We start from the raw sequence: 7,127 nt of genomic DNA, 5'->3' as shown, positions 1-7,127 counted from the left end.
TTTATCAAGCTAAACAACATGAGCTCTTCAAATCTCTTGTGGAAAACATGTTTTCCACACAATTATTATTTCTGATAACAAATCTAGTATTATTATTATCATCATCATTTGCCCTTCCTCATCCGAGATCTCAAGGAGGATTGGGAGGGGAGTGGGGGAGGAATACAGTTGCCAATGCAGGTTTAATTGAGTAGACTTGGATTTGGTGATATTAGGAGCTGTAGCAGTATTTCAGTTTTAGAAGTTAAAAGATTTTTAGGCCAAAAGTTACTGTTAGAGTATCGAATGTGGTTTTCTAAATAAATTAAACCAGAGAATCCAATTTGTACTGTTTTAAGCCTCCTACATCAATTAAATTCACAATCCTTTAAAACAAAATGCACACACACACTTATTTTCTTGCCTTCTATAATATCTGGGGGATAATGAGTTCTGCAGACATTCCACTTATAATTGTTGTGGTTTAATTACTTTTTCTTTCCTCATTAAAAACCATGCATTGAAATGGTGACAATTCAATGAGCTAATTTAATTACGCTCAGCAACACAGCTGTGTCCCCCCGCCCCCATTCCCATCCATTTCTGTCAAAGAATTTGCACTGCCGAACACCAAAGCAGGGGCTTTTTTTTTTGTTTTTTGTTTTTCCACCGTGTCTCTCAATGTGATACAGAAAGCACCAGCTTGTCAGCTGTGATCTCACTGACCCCTTTCCAGTAAAAAGCAAGCCCCGTGTTTATTTCCATGTGGGAGAAGGTCCCTAACTGACAGCCCTGAGCTAATAATAACACTTTGCAACAGCTGAAATCGGTCATCTGTGCAGTTCAGAGCAGAGCTCAACATGCATGATTCATTTCTGTTTCCTGTCTGCCCCAAGCAGCTGTTGATCAACTCCACTCCTGAAAGCACAGGCTGAGGCACTCGAGGGTAATTTTAGCCACTACTTGCAAAGTAGCTTTTGGCAGTCAGAGTGCAAAGGATGAGGTTCTGGTCTCACTTAACCCAGTTTTATTATTAGTATTATTTGTATTATTATTATTATAGTTCCATAGCATTCAAAGCCTGCCGGGATCACCATATCATCCTCCCTTACCTCCTGCATATCACTGACCATCTAGTCTGACTCATATATCCCACATCAATCCTAAACTTTCATCCCCTTGCATATCCTGTGTCAAAGAGCTGCACACCCAAGCAAGGCATTCGTATCTGGATGGGACATTAGCTAATTATGAACATTAGCTACATTAAAATGCTGTTATTTGATGGGATAGCCACTGGCATCTATGTGAAACAAAGCGTTTTAAAAACAAAGGGCCTAGGTGAACCATTGTGTTACTTCAACCCTGAGTTAGAACAAACCATGTCAGTTCTCAGGAAGCTAAGCCATGGCCATAAGCACAGAGGAAACAAGACAAGGTGCCACCGATGTCTCTGCTACGATAGGGAAGTGATTGAGATATCCCATCATTATCTGTTGTAGCATGTACAAGACTCAATGGAGATGCAAGCTGCCTTCTCCCAGATACTTGCCATGCTGCATATGGTGCATGCTCCCTGTAAGAATCTGACCTTTCTGCCATGTAGTGTGGGACAACCTAGCAGATAAGGTACTAAGAAAAGATCATCTCCATTCTCTCTGTGATCACCCTTGACATGTGAAGACTTATCAGATTCCCCCCCCCCCCGGCAAATCTTCTCTTCTTCAGACTAAAACCACCCTAGCTCTTTCAGCCTTTCCTCGTAAGTCTTGCCTCCCAATAACCATTTTGTCACTCTGCACTGGACTCCTTCCAGTCTGTCCACATCCATCTTTAAATGTGAGGCCCAAAACAGGACATGATACTCCAGGTGAGGCCTCACCAGTGCTAAATAGAGTGGGAAAATCACTTCCCCTGACTTGCAGGTGACATTCCACAATAATTCAACCGAGTCTGGTTTTGTCTTTTTTGCAACAAGGACACACTGCTGCTCATGGTTCACTGTATGGTCTTATGGTCCACGGTAACCCCCAGGTCCTTCACAGCAATACTGCTGCCTAGTCAGTCATCCCCCATTCTGTATCAGGGCACACGGTGATTCTGTCTCAAGTGCAGGGCTTTGCACTTATCCTTGTTGAATCACATCTGGTTGATTGCAGAGCAACTCTCTAATCTATGCAGATCATTCTACCACTACTCTCTAAAGCATCTGTAACTCCACCAAACTTGGATGTCTTTATTAGCTCAAGCTAACTTTTCTGCCTCCTGACCTGTGGTATACAGAAGGGCAGGTGAGATAACCATGAAGGTCTCTTCAGTACTTCAGGTCTGGATTAGCACTTCAGTAAGGATTAGCACTACTTTTTACTCTTGCTTTTGTCATAGACTTCATGCAGCACAGTAGGCCAGTCCTCATAGGCGTAACTGCTACTGAAATCAACCCAAGTTGCACACACAAACACCTTTGAGAACCCATTCCTCAGTTTGCTGTCAGTAAAGAAAGAGCTCACAGCACTTCCATAGCCCAAAGAGGGCTTGTGAGATACTCAGATATGGAAACAGGACCTCTGATGTTTTTTCAGTAGCAACTAAAAGAGTTGGAAACCCAGGTCCTGTGGGAATCCCATTGGATCTGGCTGCCACAGATGGTGACCCAGAGGACTGAGCCTTCAACTAAAAGCTTAGCAGTCCTGAGCTTTGGTTCTGGTTTTGTCTAGCTGAAGGGCTCTGCACTTCTGCATCTGAACGCTGTAAGGGGAGAAGGGCAGGAGACAGATGAGTCTGAACAAGATATGAAGAAATGTTCTTCCCCTTACCATCCACTCTCTGGCATTGCGAGTGACAGGATAGACAGGCCCATGTTCAGACTCCCCCAAAACATTGACTGGACAATGGGTAGGGGAAAGGGCTGAATTATGTAACACACACATTACAAGTTAGGAGAATGCAAACAAAAGGACTTGACTCACCCAGAACACAAGGGACATGCTCAAGAGCCAGATGCCCTCAGTTCTAGCATGCCACTTCCACCACCCAAAAAATAGTTTGAAGGAATTTTTCAGGCACCCCCAGTATGTGCTACTGAAACCAATGGTGCAATGACAGACTGACCAATGTATCATTGTTCTCTTCCATCTCTCATTCTGTGCCTTCAGACTGTCTTTTTTCTTGTACTTCATTCGGAAACTCTTTGGGACAGGGAGCTTTGTTATGGACTGGGCTCGCATAGCATCAAGCTAAAAGAGACTGTAGACATTCCCAGACCAATTAAATAGGAGACACTAAAGGCCCAGATACAATACAAATACTGATTCGGTACAAAAGAGCTTACTCTAAAGATGAACTGAATTGATTGAAAATACTAGAATAGCACACAAAGCACTCTTATAAAGTGCTTTTTACCCATATATCTCCAGGCCCTTTGCAAAGAAAGTAGCTATGATGACTAAACATCATTCTTCAGTCCCATAATAAAGCTTTTGAAGTCTCCCAGAAGCCATTACTTTGGAGAATTGGAGTTAATTTGGGACAGGTAGGATTGATTCAGAAGCTCTTTGAATACTACAGAGAGACTGAATCACCTGGGCCCAAAGCTTCAACTTAAGTTTGGTGATTCACACTAAAGTATGTGCATTACAGAAGAACATTGATTCTAAAGGAACACTCTTTACTATACTGGTTGAGTGTATTTAGAGGCATGGGTCTTATTGACTAATCCCCATTAATGCTACTGAATAATTTGGGCCTCCATCAATTCAGTAGAGTGGGTTTATTTGAACCAAGATATTTCTGCCAGGTAAGTTCCTTATGGGTGCTAGGCAGACAAGGTTCCTTGGGTGAATTTGATATCTTTTATTAGACTAGTCTATTACAATACTAATCACTCGTTCTGGTGGTATTAATCTCTAAGATAGTTCTGGTATTAATTACCAGAACCCGGTGCTGCTTCATGGGGCCAGGCCCATTTACCCTAGCTGGAGACTTCCCTTAGGCCAACACTGTAATCTTTATTTTGCCACCAGTAGCTCCTACAGCCTGTCTGAAGTGGGTTAAAGCTTCTCTGCCCAAGTGTGTAGCCATGTATGGAAATGGCAGGCCACATAACTCCAAAGGTCACGCATTTTGAGGCAAAAAGAGACCATCACAGTATCACATCTGGCTTCCCATGCGACTTGGGCAGAAGGTTACCCAAGTATCTTCAATTTACCTAATTCACACCTTCCCCAAATGACAGCTGACTTTAATGTGAAGGCAGCAAATCAAGTGCAGATCAGGCTTTGGGAGACCTAAGTTCTGCCTGCCCCATGAAGAAGAAAAAAGCTGAGCTTGAAACCTACTTCTCAAGAAAACACACTAACCACCAGGCTATCCATTAGGCTTTACTGAGGCCCCCATCACCATCTCTCTTTCTGAAGCTGGCATACAGCACTTTCCATTTTGATTGTATCTAATAAATACTATGAAAAGCAGCAGGGAAGTTTCTGCTCCACTGGGGGTATGGGGCTAGGCTAAAACTCAAGGCCTACACCCATCTGGGGCATCAACAGCCATCTTAGTACCACACAAACTTGAATGTGTTTCCTTCCCCCTGGATGCTCATACTTCCCTCTTTTGGCTACCTGTCAGCTGCAACACAAAGGCTTGCAAGGGGCTTCAGTGGTGCTTAGCCTGTGTCCTGTTGGTTAAAGCACTGTGGCTGGAAGCAGAAAATTCAGGTTCAGAGCAAGGGAGTCATTGACTCTGAATCTCCCTTTCCCACTAGACTACAAGGCCTGGCTGGTATAAATGAGATTCGACTTCATTAGATATTTTCCAACTGTTCCACTACATCTGCATAATTGATCCAAAGATTTTATACCCCAGCTATTTTCTTGCCTTTCTTCCTGTATAACACAGGGAATGAAACTGTGTGCAGCCAGCACCTACTGTTTGACGTTAAAATAACTTTGAGGAAAAGGTATGTAGTGACAGAGCACATTTGTTCATGAAAGAAAGAGAATAAAGCAGCAAATGGTCACATCTGTATTGCTGTTGTTGTCTAGATATTTCTTCTGGTTACTGTTACATCCATTTTAAAGGCCTGTCTTTGCACTATTTGTTATATTCTATATTGGTCTCTTGGACATTTAACAAGATATAAAATAAAAATGTGTTTTGAGAGATGTTGCTTGTAAACCAGAGGAGGGAGTAAGGCAACCAGGTGCTACTTTTCTGAAGGTATTATTTCATTTGAATATGTCACTAGAATAGCAGTAACCAAAACTGAAACTTGCCTTTGAACTGCAAATGTAAAGCCTTTTGAGAAACAGGCCTTGTAAACGTACCAATTAATGCCATTCTTTAATTGTATTTCATTTTTAAATTGGTCTCATTTTTGTCTTTGTTAGCTACATTTTAGGATCTGGATTTTCACAAATGCTGTATCAGTTATTGATTAAAAAAAATAATAATTTAGTTTAACAGGCCCATAGATTTCAATGCCAGAAGGGGCCTTTGGTTGATGTTGTCTGAGCACTTGCCTAACACAAAATAAAGATTTTAATCTGGTTCAGACTTTCATGTTACACTAATGGAACTTCTTTGACATATTTATGTAGGTTTATCTCTGGCTTATCTCCATTATTTCTAAGTCAATGATACATCAATTTAGATTAAAGTAATAAATCAGGAATAAATTGCACTGTCTCACTCTATCACTTATAAAATTAAATGTTAGGATTCACTAGGAAAATCCAGAAATCACTTTGAAAGCCCCAGACTGGTTGGATAAGGGAGATTTTCCAAGGTACCCACTCAAATTAGAAGCATGATGCCCCTTCATTTTCTCTTCCAAGTCCACCAGGATCCTTTCAGCAACCTCCCATGTCATATTAGCCCAGAACTGTCCACTACAGGATTCCTTCTACTTCTTCTTGGACAGCTGGCACCAACGGCAGCTGGAAATAGGACAACAAGTGAGATGGACCCATGGCCTGATCCCCTGATTGTAAGGTCTGAGGGTACAATCCTCATTCTACAGTCTTTAACAAAGCTCACACTGTCTTCCCAGGAGCCAGGATTTCACTAATAGTGACTGGTTCCTATACTGTGCTCCTGTGTCCCAGAACAACCAACCTCCTATTTAACTGTGTCCCAGTTAAGCCTTGGGTTGCATTAAAGCCTTATTGGTTCTGGGGCAGAAAATGCAGTTATTTTAAGGGCCTGTAACTCAACAACACACACCCTCTCACCTACTGTTCAAAGTGAAGTGATTCCCATCAGGCACCTGAACAGCTTCAGCTATCAGGCCTCTGATCCCTATGTGAAGAGTATGTATTAAATGGAAGACATGGTGGTATGACAGGAAGCCCCTGGCAGAGCTGGGACTAAGGAAGTGCACCATACACATCAACTGTGATGGACAGGAGAGAGCCAGGACCAAAATAGTAGAGTGACTCTGAGTCAAGATAAAGGGGAATGGGCAGCAATGTGATGGAGAAGACCAAGGCTGATGTAGCAGAGGACTGAGGGGAATGGGAACTGAGCACTAGGAGAGCAATGGGTCTATGGGTCAAGACTGAGGGGCACTGGCAGAGCTGTGATGGAATGATCCCAAGGCTGGAAGGAGGGTCATAATTAAACACCATTTATTATAAATATATGCCTCTGGCCTTCCCTGACAGAGTTCCTACCAAGAAGATGAGCTGAGTTGACCTCACTAAGTTGCCCCCAAGCTTGTCTTAAGTCATAGTTCATTCACTGGACATCTCAAACCATTTTCTGAGTGAATGAGCCAGAAACTACAGGAAGAAGAGTTCTGCATCTTCCTGCACCTCGGGGAATCACAGGCGTCATTCTTCATGCTTGCAGGGGTCAATGCTAGCAGGTGTTCCTAGCCAAGCAGCGAGCCAAAGTCATGCCCGGCTGGTTTTCTTGAGAAGTCAGCAGCTCAAGTCTGTGAAGTGTGGCTAGGTAATGTGTGCATAGCTCAACCATCCTGCAGTAGGTTAGACAAGGTGCAGTCCCTTTTGACCTTGAATGATACCAGTCTAGGAAAAAGGCATAGATGGCCCATCTATGCTGCTTCTGACCAGGCTGTGGAGCAATGACACGAGAATCTTCCCTAAACCCATTCACTCCCACTCCACGCACTGAGACTGCTAGGATGG

The sequence above is a fragment of the Alligator mississippiensis genome, chromosome 7 (genome assembly GCF_030867095.1).
Source record: "Alligator mississippiensis isolate rAllMis1 chromosome 7, rAllMis1, whole genome shotgun sequence".
Classification (NCBI taxonomy): domain Eukaryota; kingdom Metazoa; phylum Chordata; order Crocodylia; family Alligatoridae; genus Alligator; species Alligator mississippiensis.
This window is presented reverse-complemented; position numbering follows the sequence as displayed.